This window comes from Hippocampus zosterae, chromosome 1 (assembly GCF_025434085.1).
Source record: "Hippocampus zosterae strain Florida chromosome 1, ASM2543408v3, whole genome shotgun sequence".
Taxonomy (NCBI): Eukaryota; Metazoa; Chordata; class Actinopteri; order Syngnathiformes; family Syngnathidae; genus Hippocampus; species Hippocampus zosterae.
Genome location: NC_067451.1, coordinates 37,324,837 through 37,343,026, shown reverse-complemented (window position 1 = coordinate 37,343,026; position 18,190 = coordinate 37,324,837).

Sequence of the window (18,190 nt, the reverse complement as noted above, 5' to 3'; positions counted from 1 at the left end):
ACGTAAAAGGTAGCAGTGTGCAAACCTTGCACGGATATTTCGATGTCTCATATCAAGCTCATATCGATACAAAAAAACAGTATGAGGGGGGTATCTGCAAGCAAAGTTGACTGAGATCCTTTGTTGTTCGACCCGTGAACACCGGATGGACAAGAAAACAATTAGGAGGAAGAAAACTAAAGACTACATTGACATTTTTTTTGTCATTTTTTAAATATCCTCATGATACTACTGTTATATTATTGACATTGTTACGGTATAAAGATATTTTGTTAATGCTGGATTTTTGACACAAGAGGTATTGTTCAGAACATCATCATATTTAAGGAAGACTTCAAAAGAGAGCGATTCTGTTTCTTTTTCTTCCAATACAGAGGAAGCATAATTTAATCAAGGGCTTCACAATCTCTGGAAAAAATATTATTAACTTGGGTATAAGTCTGGTGTTTCACTGTTAAGTGCCCCGAAAGCAATAGATGTGCAATAAATTCATATGGAATTGTATGCTTTCATAATCTTTGACCAATCAGATGCAACCTTAAAAGCGCATCACATTACAACAGGAGAACAGTATCTAAGGGCATTACTAACACGGTCTAGTCACACCATAAATGTGACTAGAATATGCACACATTGGACTTCAATTGTGATCTTATTTTTCACGTTTATCCTTCTCACTTCTCCAATGGTTGTACGCTTGAGTCTTCGTATAATTCCAACAGCATTCCAATGCCTCTTCTGCTGAACGTGTCGCTTGAGGTAGTCCAGCTTCCATTTAGTCCATATTTTCCATCTGAAAATTTGCTTACAACTTCAGCTTCGCTGCAGGTTTTGCAGAGCAGAACTTTTTCCCTCGAAAAAGAAAAGGTCTCACCCAGTTCCACCGCTTGTTCTTCGATTTCATTTGTTGATTAATGTGTACTGTCCCATTGAAATAAGAAAAAAAAATGCACATACTCAGACCGCCATTCCAACCTAAAAGAACCACTGTTGATTTTTATTTTGGTTTGGGGAGTCGACATATTGCATTTACTGCCCGCTCGTTTAGCCATGATAAGGGGTTAACATTAGCGTCACTTATCTCTGACGCGTCGTTATTGTCATGGAGCGCGTATAAGCAGAGCACACGGGCAAGTACTGTCAATGCCGTGATTGGTTGCATCGCGTCATTTCATCATGTCATATGATTGGCTGGCCACTGGTCACTCACTGAATTACACAGCAAAATGATGCAGGGAAAAAAAGGTATACCTGTATATACAGTATTTATTTCATTTGCAGTGCGTTCACTGCGTGAATAGGTTTTCTTGTGTGCTGAGTGTGTGCTACCAGTATGCAATTGCACAAATAAAAGGGAACAGTCATTTTTAGTAGACTCAATTAGAAGCTACATATTATTAAGCCTTGGGAAAACTCACAAGCATTCACAGACAAATGCAGAGACAACATTTGACACAAACAGTCTTTTATTTATGTATTTATTTTTTGGGTATTCTTTTTTTTTAACCACTTACCGGCATCCCAAGGAAAATTCAAGTCAAAATCGAATGTATATTCGGTGGTTGCACAATACCCTAATAACCAGATCACATGCCTGCAGGTATACATATTTTAGTGGACATGTACCTGTTCGCTTAGTGCAAAAACTGATGCATGCACAATCAAGGGTCTCCAAATGCTCATCCACAGCGACCAACTTTACATCATCTGCAAGTGGAGATCTCCTCGCAGTTCCACTTAAATGTACTGGTGCACCAATCTCCTGACTCTCCATGTCATGCAGACTATGCGGCTCCCTCCTACTGAAGTTAAAGGGAAGGTGGGTAGCCGCTTTGATTGGCTTGGAGTTGATCGGAGTCCCTCCCACAATAATGCACAATGTGTCAAAGTGTCTGTTAGTTTCGCAAAATATCATAAGAAAGAAAACTCCACCCATGTGCACATTTTTAGACTGCACTTTGTGCTAGACTTGCGCTGAGCATGAAAATAGAGCCCTCAGAATGAAATAGATGCGCAAAGAAAGCTGTACCACTGGAGCTGGGGTACTGCGGACAATGCCTTGCTCAAAGGGCAGACTAGCATCTCTCCAGCAAGTTGGTCTTTTTTTTTTTTTTGCATGCATCGTGTTACTTAAACTCAAAGGTTCTGACTTTAATTCACATTTTAAATTATGTTTATTTTAGAACTGTACAGACCTTAAATATTTTGTGTTGACTAATGGGGAGGGCCAATCCCACAATGTGACTGAAAACATTTTTGGGTTGGAACGTCCAAAGATGTGCATGCATGGGTGCACCCACGCACGCACGCACACACACACACGCACACACACACACACACACACACTTGCAGTTATCTTGGCCTCTATAATTATTTTAATAGGATTTTCTTTCTATTCCGCCTGGGCTTGTTTCTTTAATAACACCATTACAACCTCAATGCAACCTCAATATATTACCACTTGATATCATGGTTGCCCACCTCAGAGCTGTGTGTGTGTGTGTGTGTGTCTGTGTGTGTGTGTGTGTGTGTGTGTGTGTGTGTGTGTGTGTGTACGCGCATCCGCCTAGGTTAATAAGCTGATATGTGTTTTAGAATAGGCACTTAGCCCTGCTGCACTTGTTCTTTTTGTGTCTGTGTATTGAGTGAATGGAGGGACCAACCACTGACAACAGTGGAGTAAAATCTCAATAGGAAAAAGCAATGATCCTTTATTATTTTTTTTTTAAATTAGCCAACTCTCCTAAGCCTACATTATGTGACCTTGCCTTTTATTTTGAATTGATACTCAATGGGACAAAGCAATTAAAGCATGTCTGTCTCAGAGCAACATGTTTCTTTTTTCTATGGTCTATATTAAATCGTCTCTCACCAGTGGAGCCTCTTTGTCTGGTATAATGTCTGATTCAGTTAAACATGAAATTAATTACCATAGATTTGCATTTGAATTGGAGCTGTTGCAGGCTGTGGCTTCTTGCTGCGGTGTAAGGTTTAAGTTGCTTGGCAGATAAATGAAATGCGATGGCGTCCTCACAACATGCAAATTGGTCTCCGCTCAGCTCAGCACCACGACCCCCTTGGCCTCTCCACAGATGGTAAGTCCATAAGAAGGGGAACCCCAAGTACCATTTCAGGCGATGCCCGGCCAGGTCCCAAACCCAAGGTGTTATCAGGGCGTTGGCCAAACGAGCCTCACCTCACTAGTCACAAATCGCACACCTGCACCTTCCCCTTCCTCCACTTTACCAACATATAGCACTTCCGCTTGCCATAGTCCCTGTCTCATCCTGCTGCCATCTACCCCATTCAATCCATCATCACAGCCAGACACCCTCACGACTACAATAACAAGAGAAAATATTTTAAAATGTCAAATACCAATCTCCGCCCACTCCTCCAATCCTCACTGTCACCCACACATCACAAAATCCTCAAACTGGCTCTATTTAACACCCGCTCACTCAACATCAAAGCACTTGTCTTACACAAATTCATAACTGACAATAACCTGGACTTCCTCTTTATCACCGAAACCTGGCACAAACACCTGGACTACTTCTCACTCAACCAAGCCACCCCTCCTGGTTACACCTACATCGACAAGCCCCACCTCACTAGCCGAGGTCGTGGAGTGGCATCAGTCCATAAAACAGTTTAAAATCAGCACTATATCCACCTCACCCACTGAGTCCTTTGAACATATCACCTTCAAATTCCCTGGTACCTTCCCCCTGGTCATTGCTGTCATTTACCGTCCCCCGAAATTCAAATTTTCTCAGACTTCTCCGATTTTGTCACACAGTGTCAACTTCCCCACCCACACCCACGGTCACCCTCTGGACTTAGTCTGTTCCACCGAGCTCACCATTGAAAAACTCTTGAGCACCAACCTCAACATCTGCGATCACCTGGCTATCATTCTGGATATCCACCTCCCACCCCCTTCCCAAGGAAAAGAGCACCATATCATTCAGAAACCTCAAATCCATCTCCCCAACTGACTTTTCTACCACCGTCTTCAACCACCTGTCCATATTACCTCCTCCACAGTCCCATAACTCCACTGTTCTCACCAACTACGACAACAGCACTCTCTCCTCCTGTCTCAATCAACTTGGCCTCATCAAAACCAAAGCTATTACCGTTGACAAATGCAATTCATTCCGATCCTACTTTCAATCCAAAATCTACATCCTCTACAGTTCACTCACCACCTCACCCGCCCCCCCTCCCTTCCTACCAGCACCCATCACTCCAACTACTTCACCTCTCTGAATTCACACCTGTCTCCATAGCCGAACCCACCAATATCATCTAAACAATGAATTCCTCCACCTGCACACTGGATCCCATCCCATCTTCCTTCGTCAAGCACTGCTTTCCCACCATCTCCCACCTCGTCATGAACATTGTCAACTCCTCCCTCAACTTTGCCTATGTCCCCTTCACTCAAACTGGCTGCTGTAACCCCCATAATAAAAAAAAAAACCTGTACTCAACCCTGACATCATGAGCAACCTTCGACCCATCTCCAACCTTCCCTTTCTGTCCAAAGTCATAGAACGTGCCGTCGCATCTCAAATTAAAACCTACCTAGACAATAACCAACTTTTTGAGCAATTTCAATCTGGATTCCACACACAACACAGCACTGAAACAGCCCTCCTTAAAATCACCAATGACCTCCTCCTCGCCTCTTACTCCGGCCTACTCTCCATCCTCATTCTTCTTGACAGCTGGCTTCGACACCATCAACCACTCCATCCAACTTTCTCGCCTGCAATCCCTAAACATCACCGACAAAGTCCTCACCTGGCTTCACTCATATCTCACAGACAGGAAATAATTCACACACATCAACAACTGCTCTTCCTACACTGCCCCACTGTCCCAAGGTGTCCCACAGAGTTCTGTGCTTGGTCCTCTTCTCTTCATTCTCTACCTTCTACCCCTAGGCCAAATAATTCGTCATTATGGTCTCCAGTTCCTCTGCTACGCTGATGACGTCCAACATATCTACCAAATCATCTACCCCAACAACCCACTCCACCCTGTCTAACTGTCTTTCAGATATCAAATCCTGGATGCAGACAAACTTTCTCACTCTTAACTGCACTAAATCTCAACTGCTAATAATCGGTCCTCGGTGCCTCACCCAAACAGCCTCCAACTTTTACCTCACTATTGACAACTGCACCCTATTCCCCTCCTCTCACTGTCGCAACCTCTGTGTCCTTTTTGATAACAACCTCTCTTTCGACCAACACATTACCCAAATCACCAAAACTGCTTTCTTCCACCTCTCGTCTCGGCCCTTGACTTTCTTTCAACGCTGCTCAAACCCTCATCCACGCTTTCATCATCTCCCGCCATGACTACTGCAATAGCATCCTCTACGGTACAACCTCCGAACTCCTCAATAAACGACAATACATCCAGAATATCTCCGCCCGTTTACACACCCACACCCGCACTCGTGATCACATCACCCACGTCCTTAAAAACCTCCACTGGCTCCCCGTTCCCCAGCGTATTCAATTCAAATTCCTACTCACCTAAAGCCCTTCATAAACAGGCCCCCTCCTACCTTTCCGACCTTCTTTACCAATACACTCTTTCCCGCAACCTCCGCTCCTCAAACACAAACCTCCTCGCCATCCCCGTGACCAAGCTCAAAACCTGGGGTGACCGAGCCTTCTCTGTTGCCGCACCCACACTATGGAACGCTCTACCACAACACAACCGCAACTGTACTGACCTCCAATCCTTCAAATCACCTCTTAAAACTCATCTGTTCCACAATCCTTTTTTTGCACTCCCGGGTGAGAGGACGCTGGTGTGTATGTCGCCGCTTCTCACTCCAAAACTTTTCCAAACTTTTCAAAGCTCAGATTTTCTACTGATTTTTCTTTTGCCCTTCTGTTTTTGGAATGTTTGGACAGTGATTGATGTAACAAGTCATAGCTTCACTCGATCAATCAAACCCCAAATCGTAACTTAGTCCACGGGCTTAGTCCGGTTGCTTAAACTTATCAGCTGTCACCGCACCGGCCTTTCTCCTTCGTCATGGGGCGGCACAACTTCGCCGCCTTTGGGTTATTTTTGATACTCCTGACATTCTGCCATCATCCAGTGACAGGACTACTCCACTATTCTGTCGCGGATCTTCTCCGGATCCGAAGATTGCACCGGAGTCTCCACTGCCGGAACTGCACCATCATCCTGACATCGCTCGCCTGCCTCGACGTCTCTACATTCACCGCGGGTTGCGTAGACATGTTGACTACAAAAATCCTGGCTCAATCAACTCGACCTGGTCCACTTCTCGACGTCCTCCCAGAAACCGCGGCCGCAACACCAACTACTATGCAGTAGCCCGCCTGGCTAGGTCGGCTAACAGCACTGCCGCCGTCAAACATGACACCTCCGCTGTCAACTTTGGACTGCTGAACATCCGCTCACTTACGAACAAGGGACACCTCATTCAAGACGTCCTCGCCGAACGCAAACTTGACTTCCTCGTTTTAACAGAAACCTGGCAACAAAAAAACGAGTTCGCTGCTCTGAATGACTCCACTCCTCATGGCTTTGTTTACATCTGCCATCCCCGTGGCAACGGCTGTGGAGGAGGCCACGCGGTAATCAACCGCGAGAAGTGGAAAGTCTTACCAGTCTCCGTTCCTGCATCAAGCTCTTTTGAATGCATGGTGTTTAAACTCCCTGGACCCACACCAACCATCATTGCCACAGTTTATTGCCCCCCCCCCCCCCCCGAAGCCACATAGCGATTTCGTCAATGAATTTTCCAGTTTAATCACACACTTATCCACTCTCTCGCCAAATTTAATTTTGCTGGTAGATTTTAATATTCACATGGACAACCCCGACTTGCCACTCACAAGAGACTTCACATCCTACCTGGAGCGCCTCGCGATACACTGTCTTACTGACTTCCCTACCCACATCAAAGGCCACACATTGGACTTGGTTTGCTGCTCTGGCCTCTCCCACTCCAAGCCCACTGCTGATGTTTTTCCTGAAACCGATCATTTCCTCCTCACTTTTAACACCTCTACAATCAAAACCTCCCGCCTCATTTCTTTTCGTAATACCAAAAATATCAACATTGACACCTTTTGCTCCCTTATCGACCGTTCCCCGCCCCCAGAAACCCTTTCAAACCCGGATGACCTCACCACTCACTACAATTCCTACCTCACAAATATTCTAAATTCTCTCGCCCCCCTGAAGACCAAGACTGCTTCATTCTCTACATCTGCCCCGGGTTTACACCCGCTCTTAGATCATTGAAATTAAAAAAAACGCCAACTTGAGCGACTCTATAAGAAAACCGGTCTCACCATCCATAAGGACATGTACACTACCCATATCACTAAATACAAGGACCAAATTGCACAAATCAAATCCAGCTACTACTCCGGCCTCATCCTCTCCAACGAAGGAAATTCAAGAACTCTCTTCTCCGTCATGAACAAAATCCTCCGGCCACCAAACTCTCTCCCCCTCCACCTGTACTCCACAGCAACCTGCAACTCCATAATGGAACACTTCTACAACAAAATCCTTAAGATCCATCATCAAGTCAAGTCAACAGTATTTATAGAGCACTTTCAAACAGCCATCGCTGCATACAAAGTGCTGTACATGGAGCGATTTAACATGCACAATAAACAGTAAGACAAATCGGTAATAAAGGCGGTAGAAAGCACCAAACAGTAAAATTAAGAACAAATCTAAGTCATGCTGAGTCGAACGCCAAAGAATACAAGTGAGTTTTGAGGAGGGCTTTGAAGATGGGCAGCGAGGAGGCTTGCCGAATGTTCAGTGGGAGGTCATTCCAGAGAGAGGGACCAGCAACAGAAAAGGCTCGATCCCCTCTGAGCCTCAGTTTCGTTCTTGGTACTTCTAACAAAGACTGGTCCACAGACCTGAGGCGCCGGGCAGGTGTGTAGGGGCGGATGAGCTCAGAGAGGTAAGGTGGCGCGAGATTATTCAGAGATTTGAAAACAAAGAGGAGGATCTTGAAAATGACTCTAAAATGAATGGGGAGCCAGTGAAGGGATGACAGAGTAGGAGTTATATGCTCCCTCTTACGAGTACCAGTCAAGAGGCAAGTAGCGGCATTTTGGACCAGCTGAAGACGCTTAATGGAGGACTGGCTGACTCCAAAGTAAAGGGCATTGCAGTAATCGAGCCAGGATGTGACAAAGGCATTAATTACTGTCTCAAAGTGTTCATGTGAGAGGAGAGGTTTTATTTTGGCCAGCTGTCTAAGGTGAAAGAAGCTGGATTTAACAGCGGCACCAATTTGCCGATCGAGTTTGAAATCACTGTCCAGTTTAAGGCCCAAGTTTGAGACCGTTGATTTCAGATAAGGAGCAGGGGGCCCAAGTCTACAGGATGGAATGTACAAGGAACACTGGGACCAAACAATATCACCTCTGTCTTCTTTTCGTTGAATTTCAAGAAATTTTGTGCCATCCAGGTTTGATTTCTTCCAGACAGGATAGGAGTGGCCTTAATGAGAAGGCGTCTTTCTTGCTCAGTGGGACATAGATCTGGCAGTCATCTGCATAGCAGTGGAAGGGAATAACATGTTTCCTTAAGATGGAACCCAATGGGAGCAGATACAGCTGGAAACGGGTCAGCAGAATACTGTGATCCACTGTATCAAATGCTCCAGAGTCATTTGCCAGGAGGATGTCATTAGAAACGCGTAACAGGGCTGACTCCGTGCTATGCATCGTCCTGAAACCTGACTAGAAGACCTCCAAGATATTATGTTCATCCAAGAAAAGTTTCAACTGCATGTGCACAGCTTTTTCCAGATTTTTGGAAATGAAAGGCAGTTTGGAAATGGGCCAGTAACTTGACAGCACATCTGGATCAAGACCAGGTTTCTTGATCAAGGGTTGGACCACAGCATGTTTAAACTGTTGGGGAACTACACCAGAAGAAAGGCTGCTGTTGATGATATCCAAGACCGATGCACCAACACTCGCGAGAACCTCCTGAAAGAAGCGTGGGGGAAGAGAGTAGCAAGGGGAGCCAGATGGCTTCGTCTGGTGAACTACATCCTCCAAAAGCGCCAAGGACACAGTTTCAAAAGAATTTAGTGCAGCTGAACATGGAACATGGACAGAGGGGTCAGATGCAGTATTTGAGACCGGAGTCCTAGCTGTAAAGACCTATCAATGAAAAACTGAAGGAATCTGTTGCACATCTCGGGTGAAGAATCCGAGCAAGTAGGCAGAGGGGGTTTGAGTACAGAATCTATCGTTTTAAACAGTGCGCGTAGGTTGTGACGGTTAGCTAGAATAAGGTCCGACAGATATTCTCTTTTGGCCTCTTTCACTGTGAGCTGGTAGTTACGCCAACAGTCTTTCCAAATTTGATAAGAGACATGCAATTTGTCTTTTTTCCACTTGCGTTCAGCTTGGCAACACCCCTGCCTAGCTGCGCGGGTAATGTCGTTAAACCATGGCTCGAGTTTAGGCTTTGGGAGCACAATTTTTGAAGCAGCCACCAAATCCAGGATGGCACGGCATGACGAGTCGAACCAAGAGGTGAGTTCCTCTGTGTTAGACGAGGGTACGCAAAGGTTATTAAAGGCATCAGAGAAACGACTAGCAGTGCGAGGGTTAAAAATTCGGCGATTACAACTAGGAGCGCCAGATTTCACAGCAGCATGCGATAAGACTACGTCAAATAAAACTGCCATGTGATCAGAAATCCCATTTTCAAGGACTTCCAGATTTGACACCGATAGACCATGAGCAAGGACAAGGTCTAAAATATGTCCTTGTTCATGTGTCGGGCTGGTCACATACTGCACAAAATTAAGAGTCGATAAGTCATCGCTGCATACAAAGTGCTGTACATGAAGTAATTTAACATATACAATAAACAGTAAAACAAATCGGTAATGAAGATAAATAGGTAGAAAGCACCAAACAGTAAAACCAAGAACAAATCTAAGTCATGCTGAGTCAAATGCCAAAGAATACACCTTCAATGATCAGACATGTTTTATATAATGACAAGTATGAAACTGATATGACAATTAGAGAATAGCAGATAGTGACTTAGTTTTCTCGTCAATCTCTTTGGCAAGTTCTTGGCGATCAATTTTCTTCTGTTTTGCTGTGTGCCTCACTGTATTTGACTTAACCAGGAGGCTATCACAAATTTGACCTCTCACGGAGATACCCTTCTTGCACACTCGGCAGTAGGTCGATGTGTAATCGCCAGCAATTTTTTCGACTCAAACGCGGAACTCCGGCTTCTCCAGCCTGCTGTGTGTGCGTCCACGCGAACATATACGCACGCGCACGTCTTTCGGAAGCAACCGACGTCACAAATGAAATACGCTTTGATCTACGACAACAAAACGCTAGCCTAGCCGAAACAACAGCTAAGCTTTGCTGACGCACACACAGCAGAGAGCAGCGGACTATCGACTGCTGAGGCACGCTTCGCTCGAGTGTCATCGCTACATATTTGTCTGTCACTTGTTGAGATCGATAAATTCGATGAATAGATTTTTCCAGAAAATACGGTAATTGTTTGCCGAGCTGCAACCAGACCAAATAAATTGCTTTATTCAATGCCCCAGGATGGCGTCAATCTATTGTTATTTTCCGGAATGACCCGAAGTGATCACGTGATCATCGTCGGAACTATCGGAGTTGGGGGAAAAAGCAGAGCGGGTACTGGGTCCTGCATGTATTGACAAAACTAACAATTGGATGGGTGGGGAAAATAACATACACAAATGAAATGAACACCGCAGGTAAATTTTTATGGATTTTTATGGATTTTAGAAGATTTCCCTGAAAATTATGGACAATTAAGAACATAATTTTACAACTCCTTTTTTAATTGATTTTTATGACCTTTATGGGCCCGTACGAACCCTGCCCTGCTCTGGTCCGTAAAACAGTTACCGTATTTTCACGACTATAAGGCGCCATTAAAAGTCTTAAATTTTCTCCAAAATGGACAGGACGCCTTATGGTGCGGAGCGTCCTTTATATGCGCTGAGTTCCAAAATCTGACTGACAGCCGACACGCTGTTTATATAGAGAAAAGGCGGAAGTGACTGTGGCCAGGCATGCGGGAAAGAAGTCGGCCAATCAGGGAAGGGTGGGCGTGTATATATACATATATGGAGAGGGAGAGAGGGAGAGAGGGAGAGAGGGAGAGAGGGAGAGAGGGAGAGAGGGAGAGAGGGAGAGAGAGGACAGGCAAGCTAGTCCGCCAATGGTGAATGGTGGGCGTGTAAGTGGACGCCTCAAGCCAGTACCAACACTTGTATAGAGTGTGGCAATGTGCATTGTTGCAAAACGACTCCGGTTTTGGTTTCGAAGAACCCCTGAAAATAAATTCGACAAAAAGACACGCCTATGAAGCTCAGTTCAAACTTAAAGCCACCGGTTATGCTTTTGGCATGCGTGCCCATCTCACAGCAGCGGTGAAAAAACAAGTCAAGCAAATGAACTCTGAGCTTGCCGTTATTCCCGGAGGCTTGACTAAAGAACTCCAACAACTCAAGAACACGAGATAAAAGTTGGTACTTTTCTCTATAAAAAAGGCCAAAAAAAAACATAAAAAGGCCACTCATTTCAACCAATCTAATTTCATTAAAACAATTTAAAATGGAACATCACATATTGCTTTATAAATTAATTAAATGTGGTACTGTCAAAGTAAAATGTATCTGTGAATTTTGAAAGCAGCACAACAAAGTTATTTGGTGGTTGGAAGACAAAATCTCTCTTCACATAACCATAAACTTTACAAAGAGAAACAAAGGTAGCAAGAAAAGTCCCACACATTCTGTCATGGACAGGGATGCATCAGCACACACATATACATGCATGCACAGGACCACTTAGAGATAAGAGAGCTTGTGGACACAGTACAGGCAACTGCTGTCATGATCCCAATCCATAAATCATAATGTTTCAGTATAAACAGGATTTCATTTTCCTGCCACGGTTTTATCATGCTAAGAGGGGGACTTACTACCTATCACGATGGTCATTTATCATATTTGTGAATAGGATGTGGCAGGAATAACGCTATAACCTGGCAAAACCAGTCATAGGCCAGGATTAGATTCATAACTTGGGTGACATCATAGTGTATTCTCAACAAATTCCACAGTTTTTCTTTTTTTTAACTAAAATTCACTACAGACTTCCACACAGGGAGTAGATCCAAATGTGCTATTCTGCGCCAATTTACCAATTTAAAGTACACATACGCATTAAAAAAATACATATATATATACAGTATACACACACACACACACACACACACACACACACATACATAAGAGCACATCCGCCTCACTGTGCAGAGGTTCAATTCCGTACTCCAGCCTTCCTTTTTCGCCTTCCTGTGTTTTTGTCCCTGTACCTGCGATTTCCCCCGACATTTCTTATGTTTTCACAAATGTTGAATCAATCAAAAATCACCGTTGTTTTTATATATATATAAATATATCTCACCCATCTCCGCTTTGTTCCAGTAGCCCATTTTTCATCAAGGTGCTCTGGTTCCCCAGCACCTGACGCAGACCTTGTTTGGCCGGGCGACGTCTGAGCCGGAATGTCATTCGTTTTATTGTCTCTCATCATTGTATGAGGTAGGCATTAGCGTGAAGGATCTTGCCCAAGGACCCACACTGGATGGTGTTATGTGCTCATTTTTGCCCCAAGCGGGATTCGAACCACCGTCTCCCGTATGCCAAACCGATGCCTTACCAACTGAGCTATCCAGCTGCTATATATATATATATTCATTCATTCATCTTCCTAACCGCTTGATCCTCACTAGGTTCGCGGGGGGTGCTGGAGCCTATCCCAGCTGTCTCCGGGGGACACCCTGAATCGGTTGCCGGCCAATCGCAGGGCACACAGAGACGAACAACCATTCGCACTCACACTCACACCTAGGGACAATTTAGAGTGTTCAATCAGCCTGCCATGCATATTTTTGGAATGTGGGAGGAAACCGGAGCACCCGGAGAAAACCCACGCAGGCCCGGGGAGAACATGCAAACTCCACACAGGGAGGCCGGAGCTGGAATCGAACCCGGTACCTCTGCACTGTGAAGCCGACGTGCTAACCACTGGACTACCGGGCCGCCAAGATGAATTCATCGATGAAGTAATTTAAATTTAGCAGAGCCAGGTTCAACAGCAACTCTTCAGAACAACAACGCTCTCAATATTTTGGCGTCAACAAATGAACAACTATCCAATTATTGCGAAAAAAGCCCTGGATTTTTTAATACCATTTGTTACAACATATCTTTGTGACCAATCCTTTTCGAGGATACTGGACATAAAAACAAAGAAAAGGAACAGCCTTTGCTGTGTAAATGACATGAGAGTGGCACTTGCCATGGTGAACCCACACATATCTGAACTGGTCTAAAAGGCAACATCAGAAATCACACTGATTTGTAGATATGTAATGTGTTGTGAGTTTATGCATTGTGTTGGTTTTGTTCTTTTAACAAGGTGATTGTCATGATGACGAAAGGCATATGTTAAAAATGTTTTTTTTTGTGGATTTTGGATGGAAGAAAGGTGCACATTTCTTTCCATCCAAAAACTATTGTACTTAATGCACTTTGTAGAATGCTAATTATTTCAGATGAGGTAATTGCAACCACCTGGGAAGGGCCAATTGTTACTTGGACCTGATTAGCCTGAAGCTCAAGTAAACTCCCTTTATAAGAGGAATGAGGAAGTCACTGGGGGCCGGACAATTTGGAGAGCAGTGCTACACGTGGTCTGCTCAAAACTGGTCGAGTGTCACTCCTGAAAATAAAGAAAACTGGAAAATCTCCTTCCTGAATCCAGGCTGGATTGCGTTTTTATTCTTTTTTCACCTGGCCTGCTGTTTCGCCGCATAACAATTGGTGACAGTGGTGGGGATTGGTACGCCTTGCTGAAGAGAAAAGAGGAAGCCAAGATGAGGAATGTAGGAAGAGGAAGAAGCTGTGCAGCAGCACAGCCAAACCAGACTCAACAGGAGAGCGCTGAAGAGGCTGGGGGAAGCCTGGAGCTTGAGTTACCCCGAAGAGAAGCTGTTGCCTTTTTCCCTGATGCATCAGACAGTTCCCAAGCCCAGGGTGTAGCTGAGCCAGTGGTTCAGCCTAAGACTTTGACAGTGAGTATGACTAGAGATACACTAGATGAGGGAATTGTTAAAGAAATAAGATACTTTATTCAATATTCTAAACGCAGATAGGAAATGTTGATTGAACAGATCAATGAGTTAAGAGATCAGATGCACACCATGAAGCAAGACCGGACATTCGATGGACAAACAAGTCAACGTTATCCTCCTCCAAAACCACAGGCCCAAACCCCTGACCCTCGAATGTTTAGGCTGACAAACCTTCCTCCGGCATAAGGAACTCAAACTCAGTGTTACCTACCATATGCTCATTCTCCACTGTTTCCCACTGTAAGTCAAACTGCAATTCCCAGGGTATCAGAACCCATGATTCCAGATCTTAAAGAGGGTGAGGATGCAGAAAGTTTTTGTTAGGTTTGAAAGAATAGCTAAAACCTGAGGGTGGAGGCAGGATGAGTGGGCTGCCAGAGTAGTGACCTTATTGACTGGAAGGGCACTTGAAGCATATGCTGGTATGAATGAAGAGCAGGGAGAGTCCTATGAAAGCGTCACTGTTACTCAAATACAATGTAACTGAAGAAACATATCAGCAGAGTTTTCGCAGCACCATCATTCCTTTGGGAGAGACGATCAGAGAAAGTTACAACCGACTGTAAGGACCAGATTGGAGAAGTTGCAGCAGAGTTGGTAGAGTGCTACATGACAGCACACCGGGAGCCCTACAGGAAGAAGGGACCAACTGTGAAGCTCAAGTATGAAGGACACCGACCCATTCAACCGGCAGACTTGGGTAATGCTGACATTGGGGCTCGGAGACAGTTTGTAAAGTTACAACCAAAAGGTGACTTTATTTGTTTCAACTGTCAACCACCTGGCCATAAGGCTTCCGTGTGTCCTGTGCGAAAACCCAAATTTGTAGAATTTTGTTCAGTACCTAGAGCGGGGCAAGAAATATTTCAAGAAGGAAATCATTCTAGACATAGACGTACAACCTCTGTAACTGTAAATGGGTAAGGAGATGAAAGCACTGGCTGACACAGGCAGCAATCAAACACTAGTTAAAGCTAGTTTAGTTAGTAGTGACTTGCTCAATTATGAGAAGGTTCTAAATATCACTTGTGTTCATGGTAACGGTCAGGATTATTGCACGACCAATATGACTTTTGGGATTGAGGGCCAATTTTTCACACATAACCCTCGTAGTGCACCGCTTGCGATAAATGTAAAATGATGTCTTTGAATCAAAGGCAAAGGCATTCAGAAAAACACGAGAGAGCTGAAACTTATGGAGGGGTTCTAAAATGGCCTAAATTTCATGACGTCACCGGCATTGCAGCAATGATAAAAAAACGTTTTGATACCTTAATCTTCACAATTTATATATTTTGCACCATAGAGACCCATTATAATTCATATTTTTGAATGCATCGTAAACATAATGTGTATACATGCATTTCACAATTTGTTTGCATTTCACGATTTGTCAATCGATTTGTTTTCGCTTGGACAGACGTAAGCATGCCACAGTGTTGGGTTGAGGTCATTCCAATTGTGCAACTTTTAGGTGGTGCCAGAGGATCGCAAATGAGTTTGCCTTTTTGCGGGAGGCTTCAAACCAATGCATTTTACATGAACACGTCCGGTCGGGATTGTTAGTAGGGCTTGGTTGGGACCTCCAGACACAATTTTTTTTTCCCTTTTGCAAAAAATAAAGAATAAAAAAATAAAGAAAAAAAAAGAACTAATAAAAACTATATATGTATGGATAGCACAGATGCCTCTGAACATTTTGAGTGTTTGAAAAAAAAAAAAGAATGTTTTTATAACAAAATACATCATTACAAAAATTGTACAATGCGTAACTTAAGGCATTTTTAATTTGGAGGACACAAGGGTTAAGGTTGGTGTATTGGAGAATTGTTGTTGTTTTGGGAAATGACTTACCTATATTGGACCATGTTGTCCAGAAAATCTCGAAAAATTGCACATGCATGGCAATCACTAGGTCTCAAACTAAAGGATTGGAACCGTTACCGAATCTTGATGATACACTTGTCCAAGTAGGATGCAAGGTAAAGAAAAGTAGATGGCAACGTATGCAGGAAAAGAAGAAATATATACGTGTGTGTGTGTGTGTGTGTGTGTGTGTGTGTGTATATATATATATATATATATATATATATATATTAGAGTTTAGCTCGTTTTTATTGGCATTATTAACGGGATTCATTTTTTTTTCTCGCGAGATTAACGCGGCACACGTCACTGCGGATGTTACTTTGCTCTGTAAATGAACCAGAAACAAAACAAGTGCGCTGTACAGGTCCACGCACGTTTGTTTTGCCGGCCATGGCAGTGCAAGACACCGAAAATGGATACTTAAAGAGTTTACGAATGGAAAGTTTACTTTTAAAAAGTTGCCAAATTGCTCCACTGACAAGACCAAAGTTACCTGTATCATACAGGTATCCGATATATGCCACTGACGTGATTGTTACTTGTTTGGAACTACTTTGTGTGGGCGGTTACAGTGTTCCGTGTCCATATAAATGGAGCGGGTGCAGCTTCTCTGTGTTCGTTCGACAGTGACGAACACTGAAGTGGTGACATGACAACGAAAGTTCAGCGGTGCACTGGTAGCGACCGAGCGAAAATAAAATGTCTCCAGTGTTGCCATCGAACCAAGTGTTGTCATCCGAAATGGTGTCTACACAAAACCGTAGAGAGACTTCCGCGCAAGAAGGACGAACAGAATCAACATAGCCTGACTGCTGTGTTCAAAGCAAACTTGAGAAAAACGAAGTATGCAACCATGGCTTAAATCCACTGTAGGCTGAGTACTAGTTTACCTTACATGTGCACTTTATAATGTTATATTGCTCTGTTTTGATTCCATAAAAAGAGCTGTTAAAGCAGCTGTTGTGTGACAGAATATTTTTTTTTCATTGTTGTTGATGGACAGTAATATTGTGTGAGAGATTATGTGTGAATAACTGCTCCAAATGAAAAATGTTCATGTAAAATTGAAAAGCAAAATTGTTATTTCAGTAAATATTTGCATTTTGCACATAGAAAACATGATTCCATGTTGATGAGAGCATCAAAATGGGGAAAAATAGGACAAAATAAATATAAAAGGAAATTCAGAAATGATGAAAAATGCGTGAGTAATCACAATGATTTTTTTTTGTGAATTTGAGTTAATTATGACAGTTTCATTTTTAATTAGATTTAATATTTTAATCGTTTGACAGCTCTAATATATATATAAATTAAAGGTTTTTACTGTGTATCAGCAAGCTGAATGAAATTCTGAGTCGTAGCTGCCTAATGATGTCTGCTGTGTATTGCTTCTTAGCCTACTGCTCTTCACATTTGTCATAATCACAGGCAGTTTTCTCATTAGTGGAACCCATTAGCCATTAAAGCTCTATCTACAGCTTATCTGCCCACCACTACTGCATCGCCAGGCTCAGTGCACGCACACAAACAGGCGCTCACAGATGCACACACGAATGCACATATTCACATACGCATACATGTACACGTTTCCACAGATACACAATCCACACATGCAATGATTTATGAATAATCAAAATATACGGCACAAGACAGATAACACTGGTAATGTCATGATGCTGTTAGTCTTTTGCCCCACTTAGCCCAATCATCTCAAGTCTTCTTTGACCTCACACATTGAACTGAATAGCTGTAGTCGTGCAGGCATCAGTTTCCAAGCACACCCATCCTAATCTGGGTCCATTAGCAGTATCAGTCCCTTTCCAGTTGCTGAGCTTTGTTCAGCTGTCAGGATGACCAATGATGTCACACCACTGCCTGATTCATGATGACGACCCGAAGATCACGTCTGATGGGAGCATCAGGCCAAATGAGTAAATGCGCCCCACCAACCGATTATAGTCGATTTATCTAAGTGAACATCTAATGGGAGCCCTTCTTTTCAACACTGTGATGCTATCACAGAAGGTTTAAGACTTTGACTCCTTGGTTG